This window comes from Xenopus laevis, chromosome 8S, assembly GCF_017654675.1.
Source record: "Xenopus laevis strain J_2021 chromosome 8S, Xenopus_laevis_v10.1, whole genome shotgun sequence".
Lineage (NCBI taxonomy): Eukaryota > Metazoa > Chordata > Amphibia > Anura > Pipidae > Xenopus > Xenopus laevis.
The window spans coordinates 29,594,625-29,612,145 of record NC_054386.1 but is presented as its reverse complement, the minus strand read 5'-3'; the positions used below and the strand labels follow the sequence as shown (position 1 = coordinate 29,612,145).

The 17,521-nt window shown below is 42.3% G+C and overlaps 1 long non-coding RNA gene across 2 annotated transcripts; it reads right to left on the bottom strand.

The window, feature by feature from the left end:
* Positions 1 to 1,677: 1,677 nt before the first annotated feature.
* On the bottom strand, positions 1,678 to 17,288 carry LOC108699913. Of its 2 annotated transcripts, none has more exons than XR_005963864.1 (4): positions 17,125 to 17,288; positions 16,698 to 16,824; positions 9,068 to 9,191; positions 1,678 to 2,062 (listed from the first exon to the last, which is right to left on the bottom strand). It is a non-coding gene; the product is annotated as an uncharacterized LOC108699913 (long non-coding RNA). The 2 variants fall into 2 exon arrangements; XR_001932893.2 differs by lacking the exon at positions 1,678 to 2,062 and adding an exon at positions 6,423 to 6,516.
* Between the last annotated feature and the right edge of the window lie 233 nt (positions 17,289 to 17,521).

The window sequence follows — 17,521 nt, the reverse complement described above, 5'->3', positions numbered from 1 at the left end:
ACATGGAATTGGCACTGTATTTATCCTGCCGTGTGTTCTGGGTATTATACATGGAATTGGCCCTGTATTTATATTGACATGTGTTCTGGGGTAATATCAATGGAATTGGCATTGTATTTATCTTGACATGTGTTCGGAGGTATTATCCATGGAATTGGCCCTGTATTTATCCTGACGGGTGTTCTGGGGTATTATCCATAGAATTGGCACTGTATTTATCCTGCCGTGGGTTATGGGTATTATACATGGCATTGGCCCTGTATTTATCCTGCCGTGGGTTTTGGTATTATATATGGAATTGCCACTGTATTTATCCTGCTGTGGGTTCTGGGGTGTTATACTTGGAATTAACGCTGTATCTATCCTGCCGTGCTTTTGGTAGAATTATACATAGAATTGGCACTGTATTTATCCTGCATGGGTTTTGGGGTATAATACAAAGGGGATTCGCTGTGTGTCCTGGGGTATTATACATGGAATTGGCCCTGTATTTATCCTGATGTGTGTCCTGGGGTATTACAAGTGGAACTGGACCTGATTGATTAAGGAATAAGTAGAAAATGTGTTTTAATAACCTTCTGAACACATAAATCAGCCTTCGCCTATATACACTGTCTAAACGAGTCATAAATATAACTGTACCAACATATGTATTCCTCTGTACTAAACCCAATTCTGTTTAATTACAAACACACACCAGCTTTTTCATGTCACTCGGCAGCTTGTACATGACCTATAATTCCCTTCTCACCTACAAAGGATTGAGAAGGAAGTAATAAAGTGCTGATTTCGATGTTGATATTTGCCATAGAGTCGTGTCAGTAGGGATCATTAGTAATATTATGTATGCACCATTAATGTAATCACCCTGGACACACTCACTAAAAAGTTAAATAACAGTGCACTGGGGAAGGAGGTGGTTGAGCAGACGCTTTTACTAACAGGCCTTCATTAATGAAAGTCTATGAAATTTTAAACAGGCGTAGTTCGGTGCCAAGCCGCATTCCTCAAGCCGAGTGCAAGGAGTGTAAAATGGACAAGTTACTGTTGGGAGACAAATGAGCGAACAGATTTAATGTGACAGATTACAAGAGCTGGGAGAAACTAATTACATTGCAGAGCAACAACCTGAGAAGTAGTCTTGGAATTTTTTTCTATAAATGGTTCTTTTGCTTTCTGGAAAACCCCAAACATATAATAATGCTTAGACCAAGCAGAGGGAATGTGGGGCAATGGCGAGCATAGAGTTACTGTGGAATCTATTACTTATTCATAAGGCATCTGAGCTCTGCCTTCCTTGGTAATGTGCTAGAGTTCAATATTTTATATGCAGATCTCTCTGGAATTCTATTATTATTCCTCCATTAAGTTCCTTGTTTTCAGCATTTGGGCTCGGGAGTAAAGCAGATGCCTAGAAATTAACTACCTGGTTGTTCCTAACCAGTGGAGTAACCAGATATTACAAATTATTTTTCACACTACCAAAGCTAAAGGTTGACCTGTTTTACTAATATTTTTTAAAAATTGGGCCTCATGGGGCCCCTATACCTCCTGGGCTCCCCTGCAGATGCAGGGTCTGCTTCCTCTGTAGATATACCCCTGCTCCTAACAAGAACCCCAGCTCCAGGACTACATACAGTATCATCATACCAGATGAAGACTCAGACACACAATTGGAAAAACACTGCACTTGTTTATGGAGTGATTAAAGGAATGAAAAAAAAAATGTAAAAATAACGTGGGGGCCACAAACCCCAATATGCTCATAACCTTCTAAAAAGGTACAGAGCCTGCCTATAGATCACATTCTAATGCCTTGCTATTGCTTATTCTTCCTCTAGATTTCTGCCCGTCCTTGCGATATTTTCTTGCCAAAGTTCTGGCCGTGGTTTAAACTTGTAGTTCAGCTTCCTCATTCTTATGCCATGATGCTACCTACCTCTGCTCCACTGATCACAGTCCAATCTACTCTTGATACAGAGACTTGCAGTGTGAACTTGGGATCAGGGTTCACTTGTAGTCCAACTATCAGTGTGATGTAATCGCATGGGACTACAGCACCCTAAAAAAAACACAAAAAAACACATTATGGCAAGGGTTCTCTTCTCAACCCCATTTTCACCATGCATCTCTTAACCTCTTTATCAATACAAAGGATGGGCCCCATGTGTTTCCCACCTAAGCCATATTAATTGAACTCATGTTAAAAGGAGGGCATATTGGCCCTTTGATGCTTTTCTAGTTTTTTGACTATCCGGTGATAAACAAACTTTCATCCAGGGTTGAAATGATGTCAGCTGTATTAAATGGTGAATTTTGGTTACATTATCACGCCTTAGAATTACAAGCAGATTGTTGGAAATTACAGCCCCACTCTCTAGAGCTTTATTCAAAATCTATTTGAGGAAAGCCCAAAAAATGCTATGAAACAGAACATTACTTCTTCCAGGAGCTGCATAGCAGAGAGCATTTAAATGCTTCATTGGTTCCCTTCACTCTTATGCTCCTGCTGTTGTAAGGAACTCAGTACTGGCATGCAATATTCAGCTACAGCAGTCGTGGTCAGTCAGGTTCACATGCATAAATCTCTCAGGCTCATACATAATTAGGCAACTACAAAATCATTGCACGGTTAACTAAGACTTTTTGCATTCAGTACAACGTGTCCGTAGAGAGGGAAGGTGTTACGGCTCAGAACAGACGTTGTGGTTGATAGCAAATGTAGAGCTCACAGAGTACTTGGAGAACTTATTAGAGAGCATATTTAATTTACAGCCTGATGAAGTTCCCCAGAAACGCCTGGAGCTGGAGTAGGTTAATGGACAAGCTTGAGATTGTTCAGCTCAGTGGACTGTAAGGCAGACCAGTTAACCTACTGGGGAGACAATGTAAGCTTTGTTTACAGGAGATCGAAAGTTTAAAAAAAGAATTAGTATAGACAAGCTACACCTTTCATTTTGGGCTTCTGTATCAGCCCAAGGTAACCACAACCCTTTAGGGCAGAGACAGACGCAAAGATTTGGGGAGATTTATTCGCCCGGTGACTAATCGCCTCTTCTTCGGGCGATTAATCTCCCCAAAATGCTTTCCCGCCAGCTAGAATCTAAATTGCCGGCAGAATGGCACTCTGAGTGCTTCGTTGCACTTCAAGCGTCTTCAGAAAACGTAGTACTCAGAGTGCCATCCCGGCGACGATTTTGATTCTAGCCAGGAGGAAGGCTTTTCGGGGAGATTAGTTGCCCGAAGAAGAAACGATTAGTCACCGGGCGACAATCTCCCCGAATTATTTCAATTTGGTGCAATACAATTACCTAACAGTATTCAAACTAGTTAGTCCCTAATGTTATTAGGCACGTGCAGAGCGTTAATTCAATAGAATATGGAGAAGCCGCACACCACACACTCCCAAAGGTTCTTATCCTGGTGCCCAGTGATAGAGGAATCGGCAGCCTCACAACAAGGGTAAGAAGAATTTCACCGGCACACAGGAATTGTAGTAGCAGGGCAAGCCCTTGCAATTTTATTATGCAGTAGTGCAGTAGAGCGTTAATTCAAGCCAGCACTAGTACTAATACCAACAGGTTTCCAGTCCCAAGAGTGCAAGGAAATACTATTTGTATTTCTCTATCCCAGGGTCTATCAGCTGCCATTACTCTGGTAGGTGACACCATACAAGCCCTTCTGCTTTGTGGAGCTTTTGGTTGTTCTCATAACTACCCTCCGCTTATCTCTTAAGCTGGCCATAGACGCAAAGATCCGATCGTCACATATGTATATTTACAGAAACTTGGTCAATATTTTGGGATCAAACAGATTCTAACTTAAAATTTCGAATCCTCGACTGGCTCAAGAAATAGTCTTTCCTGTAGTGGCTAAAACCTATTTGTCCATTTTTTTTTCACATTCCTTACAGAATTATTGTATCACTGGTGCTTAATATTCACTGAGTGTTGTCAGGTTGTTAGATTTAGAACTTGTTTTTGTTACTTTACTTTTATTTTTACTTTCACTCTGGTAAAATGTAAATAAGACACTCCAATTGTTATCATTATTGTATTCCTGTTCTATATCTCGAGTCTCCATAACCACGTACGATTTTCGGACCATGTGTGGAGAGTCCCGACATTTTTCGTCCGTCGGAGATCGGTCGTTTGGTCGATCGGACAGGTTACGAAATTTCTGTCGCCTGCCAATAATATCTCTGCGTGTATTGCCGATCGTACGATTTTCAGAGGGAGACTGTCACTAGTGTTGTCAGACATAAGTATCGTACGATTGCTGTCAGGGGCAGAACATTGGGTGATCTGTTCTTATTTGATCGAAATGGTAAAGACTTTGATCTGAATGGTTAGTGGAGGGTCGGGAGATAGGAAAGTCCGATCGTACGTTGATTCGTACGATCGGATCTTTACGTCTATGGCCAGCTTAACTCCTAGTGTAAGCCATTACAGAATGTAACCTTTATCCTTTAGTTCTGCTTTAACACTTTCTCACCTTAAACGGCCTGATTAAAGTCATAAAGGGTTATTTAATAAAAGGCACACAGTAACCGATAGCAACCAATCATCAGGAAGCATTTACTAGTCATCTGTTTAAAGGCAAACATCTTATTGGTTGTTATGGGTAAATGCACCTGGCAAACTTAGTGCCTTTGATTACACTTGGGGTACAGTGCCACTGACAGCAGAGGCAGAGCTTGTGCAGTATTCGGACGACTTATTAGAGTGAATATCTAATTCACAGCCTGATCACAGAATAGCCAGGAGCAGGAACAGGTTAATGGCTAAGATTGAGATTATTCTTTTCAAATTTTCATACGCGGCCCTGGTCCCAGTGCATGAATGGGTGGCTGGCCTAGGGCTGCCCTTACCAGACCTATCCAGAAGCCAATTTCTTATGAATATCCTTGATTTGCAAATAAGGTGTTGGACAGGCAGGGGCCGGGATATTTATTTAATGCCGTTCCTAGCAGGTTGTTTACAAAAAGAAACACTACACTGTTTATCGAAGGTTATAAAAATAATTTCAAGTAGATCTGCATGGCCAGGTAGAGTATATGCAGAGTCAAAAGTTAAACTGGAACAAGAAAATCAAGTATTGTCATGTGATGAATGTATTCGTGGCCCTTGCTGCCCTCTAGCCAGGCAATTGTTTGTTCTGAGCGGAACAAGCAGATCTCCGAAATGCATAAAATAATTTATAACCTCCACATGACATTTGGTCGGCCCTTAAAATCACCTTTCCTTGTGTTAACATCTTCTGATTAATTCCTTTCCAATATGTCACTTCACAAAAGGTGTTGTTTTAATCATTTTCAGCAGTGGGTGAATGAGGTGTTTTTTTTAGAAATCCCCCAGCTAAGCAACGTGCCAAGCTACAATTATGGGGAGGAATGGAGTGCTAGATTCCATCTCATACTCTAGAGGAGGTTTACATCTTATCACAGTGAGATAGTTTTATCTTTACAGCTGATTAACTCTGCAGAGTTCCTTACTCGTTTCTATGCAGAGTAGCACTTTGGAGCTCAAGGGCACCATATTCAGCATCTTCAGTTTTCTTTGAATCCTCTTTTTTCCTCTTCAGCCATTCCCAGCACATGCACAGTTGGCACCAGACTGGCTCCAACTGTGCATGCTCCAAATAGCTCAAGGTCGGCGGCCCCTTCATGAAATAAAACATCAATGCGGAAGATGGCAGCCTTCTGCTGCGCTACTCTGCACAGATACGTTGGATTCACAAAAAGGGACACATTTTTCACTACTGCACTATGTGGGGAGGAAGAAGGCACAGTGGCATAACTAGGTGTTAATACTGGGCCCCACAGCAAATTTAGTTTTAGGGCCTCCAAAATATGCAGAGGTTGTCTTGTCTTACCAATATATATTGAAATAGCTCATTAATTAGATCTCGTGGGCCCCCCTGTACCTCATGGGCCCCTCTGCAGCTGCAGGGTCTGCTTCCTCTGTAGTTACGCCCCTGAGGGGACACTATGGAGTGTAGTGGATGGAGCTTTTCACATAAGGGGGGTTTAGTTCTCCTTTACGGTGCGTCTCAGCTACAAACTAAGGACTGCATCATAAAGATATAAAAGTGACACATTTAAGGGGATAATATACAGTACAAATATGGGATCCATTACCCAGAAACCTCCTAATTATGGAAAGGCCATCTCCCATAGACTAAATTTTATCCAAATAATCCAAATTTTTAAACAATTCTCTTTTTCTATGAAATAATAAAAAATTACCTTGTACTTGATCCAAACTTAAGATCTATTTTAATACTTATTGGAAGCAGAACCAGCCTATTGGATTTATTTATGGGGTTATTTATCAAAGTCTGAATTTACCTTATTGGTGAAAAAAACATTTTTTCGTGGAAAGTCAGAAGTCAGAATAAAAAAGTACTCCAACTCAGACCTGACGAGTTCATGTAGAAAACAATGGTAGAAGTCCAGAAGATATCCTGATCTGTGTTGGGTTTTAGGCAATAATCCATAGATTTCGTAGTTTTCTGCTATAATCCAAAAAAAAAAAAAAAAAAAAAGCACGGGAATTTTTCAGGAAAATGTATTTATAAATAAGAGGAGAAAACCTGTGTGGATTTGGTCGGATTATTTTTCAGAAAATTATCAGAAATTTCAGATTTTGATAAAAAAAAAAACCCTAAATGTTTAAACAACTTTTTAGTAGAACCAGGGCCGGATTTACATAGTGGGTGCCCATAGGCCCGCTGCCGTTCTGGATAACAGGTCCCACACCTATATATCCAATCCACAGCAGACAAGATTTGCCAAGGCATTCTAAAGAACATGTGCATACAAATGGCGAGCAAGAGAAACGTTCTTGTAAGTCTATAAAACAAAATCTTGAGTGGGAAACTTGTTAAAGAATAATTGTTTGACTAAATTAGTGGCCTAGTCAGGGTTGCCACCTGTGCGGATATCACCCGGAAGAGCTGCCTGGGTGAAAAAAATCCTGTCCGGATTTCCAAAATTAGGAAATTTGGACAGGACATTGAGGTGAATGACACGGTGATCAGCCAATCACTGATCAGGTCCACCCCCACCACGCCCCCAATGTCACTGGCCAGCTGGGGGGAAAAAGGTGGCAACCCTTGGCCTAGTAGAAATAAATAAGTTAAGCATACCTCCCGACATTTTGGAAATAAAAAGAGGGGGGAGTTGGCGTGCGTAGCGCGGTGACATTTTTGTTGCCACACCCCCTTATTATCATGTTCATTTTACAAAATTTGACAGATTATGAAAGTTTGAAGATATTTGTGTGTTTTTTTCAGTTATTAGTTTCGCTAATGAAGTTGAATTGCCCTTTAAGCTGTGAGTCATTTCCCAAGGGACCTGTTACCTTATATTGTTACATTTACTTATTTCCTTATCTAGAAATTGATACAAAAAGCCAATTAAGTGTGTTTCTTTTTCTAGCTGTTTAGTGCAGAGAAAAACTGGACTTTCCAGTACAAATGAGGGACTGCAGGTTGAGCTGTCAAAAGATGGACTGTCCCTCTAAAAATGGGACAGTTGGGGGGTATGAGTTAAGGGTGCTGTTGTAAAAATGCCAAGGACTGGGGAATGTGCCATGCGGAGAAAATAATCACTGAAATTGAGCAGTTTCCAAACTGTAATAATTCCGTTGATCTCGATAACAAAGTTTCTCTGTGCCAAATAGTCACAAGTTACCAGGCCCTGAGGCAGGGGTGTCCAAACTACGGCCCGCGGGCCAACTGCGGCCCGCGACTCATTTTTAATTGGCCCGCAGGCCGCAGCATTTCACACCACCCCCCTCCCCAGTCGGTGCAGTGGAAGTGGCCAGCGGTGAAGAGGAAGTCGGCTGCAGTACCAGAGAGGGAGCCGGAAGAGGAGCAGAACGTCGCAGCAGGTCACACGCGCACCTGCTGCACTTGAGAATACTGCTGCCGACTGGGATTCCACCTTCTCCCCATTCCCACTGCAGCAGCCAGCCTCCGTGAGTTTTTAAAGCTCTCCGTTCTCTCTCCGTTACACGCTAAACTTCTGTCACTCCCCCCTCCCTCTCAGAAACTAAAGGTGGACTCCTTGACTGTGACTTACTTCCCTGCTGCTGCTGCACATTCATTTCTATGTGATCACTGAGACACGTGAGAAGTGTTGAAAATGTGCTGCTGCAGCTTGATCCTGCTTATCTAACAAGTGTCTCTGATCACATAGAAATGAATGTGCGGCAGCAGGGAAGTAAGTCACAGTCAAGGAGTCCAGTCCACCTTTAGTTTCTGAGAGGGAGGGGGGAGCTGGCAGCTCCAGAAGGAGAGGAGCTTGTGAGTAACAGAGACTAGAGTTGTAAAACTATCGAGGGGGGGGGGGTTTGAGCCAGGGGATAGAAAGGGTTTTTTAGTAGTGTAGCTTTTTTTTCATGCCTGGTTTCTGAGAGGGAGGGGGAGTTACAGAAGGTGAGTGTGTAACGGAGAGAGAATGAACAGTTGAATAAAAAATTACAAGATTACAGAGAGTGGGTGGGGGCTGGCTATCAGGCCTGGACTGGGAGTCAAAATAGGCCATGCCATTCCAAGTATACAGAGGCCCAAACATCCCCCTACCAGCCCAAATAGCCCCCTACCAGCCCACTATTTGGTAACTTTCTATGGAACCATATAGCAGCCCCTCTGGTATTTGCAGAACCCATAGATTGCCAGTCCGGGCCTGCTGGCTATGGGGAAAGAAGGAGATCAGTGCAGTAGGGCACTAACATATCATAGTAGCTTCACATTTAATTTTGCCTGGATCCAGCAGCTTCATGAAAATAAACTTAATGGTTCGAGTCAAAGAATGTCAGGCTAAACTGGTCGGCCCCCACACATTTTCACCTCATCAAATCTGGCCCTCGTTGTTAAAAGTTTGGACACCCCTGCCCTGAGGGGATGCAATAAAATGCTGACTAGCATACTACACACGTGTCATTTCACTTATGCGCCCAAAATAGGTTACTAAAGATTTTCCACTTATTTCTGATGTCTCCTGGGAGACAGCGAGGTCTCCGCACAGTTCAACAGCGAGCGTGAAAACTAAATTGCCTACCTTGATGCTTTTATTCTTGGAGCTTTCGGTTAGATTGCAAACTCTCAGAGACAATAATGTTTCCTTGTCCAGGTTCTGCCCACCAAAATGCTGCATAAATCCGATTCGGCTTTCAGCTACTGGTCTGTACAATATGCCCAAGATACAATAGACTCCATTAGTCTTGTCGTTTGTGCCCCCTGACATCAGCTTTGCAATAAATTGCCATTGTTTCAAATCAAGATAAACGGTCTCAATCGCAAGTGTATTGTTGCTAGTGATTTATATCACAGGTTTGTTAGAGAAACACGCAAAGCTTTCTCTGCACACTCACTGCGGTATAAAGTACTGAATATCCAGTACAGGTATAGGGGCCATTATCTGGAAACTCATTATCCAGAAAGCTCCAAATTACAGAAAGGCCATTTCCATTTTATCCATGTAATCCAAATTTTAAAAAAAGTATAATTCTTTTTTCTGTGTAATAATAAAACAGGAGCTTGTGCTAAGATATAATTATTCCTTATTGGAAGCAAAACCAGCCTATTGGGTTTATTTAATGTTTACATGATTTTCTAGTAGACTTGAAGGTATGAAGATCCAAGTTATAGAAAGATCTGTTATCTGGAAGACCCCAGGTCCTGAGCATTCTGGATAACAGGTCCCATGCCTGTACCTCAATTTAGGTTTTGTGAATGCCAAGTCCACCTTATTCGTACAAGATAAATAAATTATTTTTTTAAACATCACTTGTTCAACTGACCCCTAGTCAGGCGCGCTCTAGGCTGTTTTGCCGCCTGATGCAGCGTCTAATGTTCAACTGACCCCTAGTCAGGCGCGCTCTAGGCTGTTTTGCCGCCTGATGCAGCGTCTAAAATTCTGCATCGCTAGTACAGAGAGCGAAATTGCGCTATCTGCGCTAGAAAAGCCGAATTTCCGGTTATAAAAACGGAAATTCGGCCCTTAAAGTTACATGGAGCAGCTTTTTGCCGCCCCTTGTAATTTCTGGAGAGATGATGCCTGAGGCAAGGTACTCACTTTGCCTCATGGCAGAAATGCCCCTGTCCCTAGTTACCGGTCCCTGAGGCTTTTTTCCATCAAACATGGGTCTGGGTGCTGCGCTGCCTTTTTACTATAGTTATAATACAGATTCATAGGTATGGGATCCCTTATCTAGAAAGCTCTGAATTACAGAAAGGTCATCTCCCATAGACTCCATTATAATCAAATAACACAAGTTTTTAAAACTGATTTACTTTTTCACTGTTATAATAAAACAGCAGCTCGTACTTGATTCCAACTAAGATATAATTCATCCTTATTGGAGGCAACCCCAGTCTATTGGGTTTATTTCATTTTCTAAAGGTCCCGAGCATTCTGGATAACAGATCCCACACAGGGCCGCTCCGGCCATGAGGCAAGGTGAGAATCTTGCCTCAGGCAGCACGGAGCGGCCAGTTACCAAGGGTCGGCAAAAAGCTGCCTCTGGTAACTAAGAGACGAATTTCCGTTTTTTAAAACAGAAATTCGGCTCTTCTAGTGCAGCGAGCACAATATCGCTCACTGCACTAGCGATGCGGTCCCTCCTCCACCCGCTCCAACGCTGGAAGTTAGAAGAGCGGAGCAGGGGGGGCAGCATTGGGGCTGCTGCCTCGGCCGGCAGCAGCCCCTGAAGCGTGCCTGATCCCACACCTATATAGCCAATACACAGCAGGAAAGATTTGCTGATGCATTCTATAGAACATGCGTGTGGGTTTATTTAATGTCTACATAATATTCTAGTAGCCGTAACCTATGAAGATCCAAATTTTACAGAAAACCCTAGGTCCTGAGCATTCTGGATAACAGGTCCCATACCTGTATATATATTCTGCCATAAATACACAGAGCTGCCCAGACGTGATTAAAAAATAGGTTAGTAAACAAAATAGGCAACTATAGCAAATGACATTGCTGTATATTGGACCTTTATACCTGTGCCACTTTTTTGGTTTACAAAATGTAGTCCTCCTTTAAGAACTGAAAGGGTCTGCAATACAGTCCCAGCCCCTCCAGAAATACAATGCGGTACCCTAGAACTTTTCTAAAGTGGTGACGCAGACGCTCTCCAGGCAAAGTGTAGCACGTTTGCCTCGAAACAAGCACCAAAGGCTTTTATACGATCATTCGCTTCAATTGTGTCCGTCTCTCAGTGTAAGCCCAAGGAAGAGGAAAATGAAGCTGTTAAGATGTACCATTAAAGTGAAACATGCATCTTCGACTCACATCCATTCTGCGTTCTGCCAAGAGGAATGTGCTCAGGATAAGAAAAAAAGGCTTTTTATAAAAAGAATTCTATATGCATGGTGGGATCCCAGGCACATACTTTGGCAGGGATAAAAGAAAAATTCAAGTTGGAAAGAATATAAAAGATGATGTTTTTGCAGGATTTTCAGTAAAGCAGCTAAAGAGCTATAAAACCTAGAAAATGTTTCTTTCTATACAGTCAGTGTTGGACTGGGTTTCTGGGGCCCACTGGGACCCTGGCCTTTAAGCAGGGGTGTAACTACAGAGGAGTTGAAGGGGGCCCATGAGTTTAGGGGGGCAGTAAAGCCCTAATTAATGAGCACTTTAGCCAAGTTAAGTTAAGTAAGTCAACACACCGATTGTTTGGGGCCCTACATTTTATTTGCTATAGGACACAGTAACCTCTAGTTATGCCACTGATCTTTAGAGTCCCCTTGTGACATTAAGGGCCAGGGCCTAAGAAGGCTGGGGCCCATTGGGTATTTTCCCGGTGTCCGGTCAGTCCAGTCCAACCCTTTATACCCGTGATCTCCAACAAGTGGCTCACAAGCAACATGTGCTCACAAACCCCTTGGATGTTGCCCCAGTGGCCTCAAAGCAGGTGCTTATTTTAGAATTCCAGGCTTGAAGGCAAGTTTTAGTTGAATTAAAAACAGGTGTACTGCCAAAAAACAGCCTCCTGTAGGCCAATCACAGCCCTTATTTGGCACCCCAAGAATATTGCTCTGCAACTTCTTTAAGATTTGAATTTGACTCACGGGTAAAAAAAAAAAAAAAACAGTTGGGGGTCTCTTCTGTATACAGTTAGTGTCAAAACTGGCCATAGATGTGCAGATTTATCTTTTTGTCCGAAAATCTATCCGTTGCAATCTTCTGACCTACAAACCATTCAGATTAAATACATCAGATGATGTTCTGGCCATGAATTGACAGGCAGCAATAGTACGAAGGTTATGTCCGACAGATAGAAGTGGCAGTCGCTCATTGATATGGTCAGACATGCAATACATGCAGAGATCTTATTGTTATTGGACAAAAACTTTCTAACCTGTCTGATCTAAACGATCAATCGTCATGGCACAAAAACGTTGGAACGAATCACACGGTCCGAATATCATACATACCTTCCTTTTGTACAACTTTGTATCTATGGCCAGTTCAATACAAGCATGGCATAAAACCCACTGTATGAATTTTTGCCACAATTTGTCTCTGGTGGGGACACATCCTGGGGGGATAGGGGTTCCTTAGCCGACATAGCTCTTTGAATGAACTGTGAAAGTGAATCAGTGGAGGGGGCGACAGAGTATGGAGATGTATAAATGATTTTATATACATTAAGGTGCTAATTATCAGCATATAACACAGCCAGCAGCTATACTGTCACACTTCTAACTTTAGTGACAAAGCGGAGACTGGTATCCAGCACTTTCCAGATAAATGATGGCAGCAAAGGGGTGAATCTCACACCTCAGAGAATTACTCAGAGCAGCCTGATCCCATGGATAGAACGAGACCAGGCCCTGTTTTTTGCTACAATAACAATAAAATAGGGAGAAAATAAATATTGTGACCCACACATGGTACAAGTCCAAGGCTTTTCAAGCCAATTCTGTAAAATGAAAAGAAAGCACTATTTAAGCAGCTGCCTGCTAATTAGAAGTGGGATTTCACACGCCTGCAGTCACGGGGTTAAAGGGTTGACAATTACACCAGAGCAATAATGAGAAGAGCCAGCGGCTGGAATGAGATAGTTGCATTTAACCTACTGCACGGCATCTGAAATTTATTCCCACCTATGCAATCTCAGCGAGGAGCTCACGGCAAAGCCCTGTCCTACTCATTCGCTGTTAAGAGATTGCACTGAAAACACATGTAGGCTCTCCTAAAAATTATATATCTATTCACAGAATCCCCCAGCCACACTTGGGCCCTAGTTTGTAGAGCTCACAATCTAATTACAATGTCTATAGTACAAAAGACTTGACACATTTATTAGAAGGGGCCCTCTTATTTCGGCCCTAATTTCTCGCTTTAATTTGCCATTTCTTAATATGCTAGCAGCAAGCACTGGAGTTGGGCATGGCTTTTTGTTGGGGCATTTCATGAAATACTGGAATGGTCAGCAAACAGAATGGCTGGACAGAGAGAGAAAATTGGGGGTGGGGGGGGACTGACAATTCCAAATCAATTCCCACAGGTTTACAGTTAGATATAGATACTATAAAAAAAAACGTACTAAGAGCAGGAACAGCCCTCTAAGTTTGCTCATAGCCTGTACAGAGATATAACATAAAACATATGTATATGTATTCCCTGTACTAAGCATAGTTTAGCAGGAACAGCCGCCTACCTTTGCTTATAACCAGTCCACAACAATACTAAAAACACTGCTAGCACAAGTATGAAGACTATTCATCGGGAAAATGGAGAGTTTAGTCCGTGGCTTTTCATTGGGGAGGCCCAGTACACCAACCCAGCCTGCTGGGAAGGGGGAACTTATACACTACAGACCCCAAAAGCTATGCCTTGGCCCCCGGGATCCGCCACAGAGTTAACTTTGCCTTTAAAAGCCAGACAAGCCTGCCTGTATCGTTTCACTGAATATACAAGTGCTGTAATGGGAATAAAGAGTTTATAACTTGGGTGCCTGGGTTCCCCTTGCTTGCTCTTCAATACTCAATGCCAATGTAAATTTATCTGGCTATTACAAGCAAGAAACATTGAACAAATATAACATGCTGTTGTACGGACAATTACCCATTCTCCAAATGAACAGAGCATAGGAATGTGCTGAAATTACATTTTTTATAGGTTGATTTTACATTATTCATTGTGAGGAGTTGGATTCGGGTCTAGAGGTGCAGCAAGGGGTGAGTTTACATGAGGAGATTATGTTTGGATTCATGCATATAGGGGGCTCTTATATCTAATCTAAAGCTTTATTTGAGGGTTTTCTAGCATGAACTGCCTTTTTAAGGTCATGCCACAACATCTCAATAGGATTCAGGTCAGGACTTTGACTAGGCCACTCCAAAGTCTTCATTTTGTTTTTCTTCAGCCATTCAGAGGTGGATTTGCTGGTGTGTTTTGGGTCATTGTCCTGCTGCAGCACCCAAGATCGCTTCAGCTTGAGTTGACGAACAGATGGCCGGACATTCTCCTTCAGGATTTTTTGGTAGACTAGAATTCATGGTTCCATCTATCACAGCAAGTCTTCCAGGTCCTGAAGCAGCAAAACAACCCCAGACCATCACACTACCACCACCATATTTTACTGTTGGTATGATGTTCTTTTTCTGAAATGCTGTGTTACTTTTGTCTCGTCGGTCCACAAGGTATTTTCCCAAAAGTCTTGGCAATCATTGAGATGTTTTTTAGCAAAATTGAGACGAGCCTTAATGTTCTTTTTGCTTAAAAGTGGTTTGCGCCTTGGAAATATGCCATGCAGGCCGTTTTTGCCCAGTCTCTTTCTTATGGTGGAGTCGTGAACACTGACCTTAATTGAGGCCTGCAGTTCTTTAGATGTTGTCCTGGGGTCTTTTGTGGCCTCTCGGATGAGTTGTCTCTGCGCTCTTGGGGTCATTTTGGTCGGCCACTCCTGGGAAGGTTCACCACTGTTCCATGTTTTTGCCATTTGTGGATAATGGCTTTATAACCTTTGAAATTGAACTCAGGTGTGATAAACCACAGTTAAGTTATTTTTTAATAAGGGGGGCAATCACTTTTTCACAGGCCCATGGGGGGGGGGGGGGGGAGAGAGAGAGAGAGAGAGAGAGAGAGAGAGAGAGAGAGAGAGAGAGAGAGAGAGAGAGAGAGACACACTAAGGAGGCATATTTGATACACTTGATCACATTCATACATGGCCTGCTCCGGACTGAGAATTAAAATAGGCCCTGGCATTTCAGGTACACAGAGGCCCAATCATCCCACATAGAGGCCCTAACAGCCCACTAAATACTGACTTTCTATGGGACCTTATAGCAGCCCCTCTGGCATTTGCCAGAACCCACAGATTGCCAGTCCGTGCCTGCTGCCATGTCACATTTGTATCACAACAGGCTATGAGCAAACCTAAGGGGGCTGTTCCTGCTGAATTGTGCTTAGTACAGGGGAAATACCTATGCTGCCATAGTTTTATGGGATCTCTCTGTAATGGCTATGAGCAAACTTAGGGGGCAGTTCCTGCTGAATTGTGCTTAGTACTGAGGAATTCCTATGCTGCCATAGTTTTATGAGATCTCTCTGTAATGGCTATGAGCAAACTTAGGGGGCTGTTCCTGCTGAATTGTGCTTAGTACAGGAGAATACCTATGCTGCCAAAGCTTTATGGGATCTCTTTTGTAATAAGATTAGAACAAAACAGGAGACCAGCAAGCCATAGAGACAATGGTTGCTTAGGCAAGGTAGAGACTGCAAATAACACCTTTCACAGAAGTGAGATACAGGTATATGTTAATAGATCGTCATAGGTTAATTGATCAATTCCTCCTTAGCAAGAGCAGAAACGATTTGGCAGGAATAAAATGAATGATAGTGAAATTTAATTAACAACATGTTACATGGAGGAGATTAAATGATACATTTTATAATCACTACATCTCCGCCCAGTGTTTCTAATTAAATCTTCTTCTGTTAATCACACAGATTTTCAGTTACTAAGTTTTCTATTTCTAAATTAGCATGGACAGGGGATAAAATATAGATGAAGAGATGTAGCCCATCAACAGAGAAAGTAATTGGAATTCAGCAGATTTTAACCCTTTGCAGTGTCACCTGCGAGTCTCAGCACAGTACACACACTGACCTCTTCTTATTTCTTCTTATATAGAAACAGTTTTACTGCAGTGGCACTAGATAAATACAAGCAAAGAATTTTTGAGAAGATAATTATCCCTGTACGCTTTGTTACCCTGCATGGTTTTAAATTACCGGTAGGGAATCTGTTATCTGGAAACCAGTTATTCAGAAAGCTCTGAATTAAGGAGCCTGTTGACTTCAATGCGTTTCGCAAATCACTACAGATTCGCCCATCACTAGTCACAACGGCTGTTGAATGGGAGTAAGCCGACCCACTGGCAAGCTTGCTCCTGCAATTAGTGCAGATATTTTCATATCAATCGATGACCCTAATTAGTTTATTGCTTTTCTCACGTCTGTTGCTGTATGTGCTGGGCCTGACAGGAGGACACCGCAGAATCTTTAGGCAAAAAGATCAATTTGAATCTGTAATGTGCAACTCAATGATTGCAAGGCGTATAAAGTATGAGGGTGCCTGACACAGACCATTGCCCTGTGAGCAGTTGAGTAAAGGAGTCTGGAAATGTTTCAAGAGTTAAAAAGTAACAATCTGTAAATAATTACCTTTAACATAAAGCTGCATGGGCAGAGGGTTGGTGTTACACGTTCCCCTTCTCAGCATCATCCTGGAGAGGTTCCATCAGAGACAAGGCCAGGTGTACCTGCTTCTTATAGATGACTGTTCCTGTCCCTGACATGTTAAAGTGAAATTACACCCAAAAGAAGGAAAGAAGTAACATTGTCATTACAATTAGGTGACGGCATTGTACCGTTAAATGTGATCGTGTCGGGGGTTACAGAGAAACAAGGCGAGAGCTGAGAGTATTTTGTATACTTTCCAAAAAGGCAGGTTTAACCTTCCAAAAACCAAACACATTCAGTGTAATTAGCAATTCACTGGGATACACCTGCACACTGCACTGGTTTCAGAGCAGCCAGAATGCAACATGCGTTTACTGTGTGAAGAGGTACAGGGAGGTTATTCTCATACCTGCTTGGGGTGATGGCATTACTCCATATTAGGAAAAAGTCGTTGAGGGTTGCTGTGAATGATGGAAGGAACAGGGCAGTGTTGAAATCTTTGCAGCCCTCAATGAGGTGTATTTAATGAGTTAAAGATCTGGCAGTCTTCACATAGTTATGTGTTTGCCTGGGAGTGAATGTTAAACAACCTCTGTATAACACTGATGAGTATGTTGGGGCTATTTACAGGTATGGGATCCATTAACTGTTAACCCATTATCCAAAAAGCTCTGAATTATGGGAAGGCCATCTCCCATAGACTCCAGTGAATTAAAAATTTATATTTTTCTTTGTAATAATAAAAGAAACAGTACCTTGTACTGGATTTGGATGAATATATCATTCACAAAGGAGCAAAAGCAAGC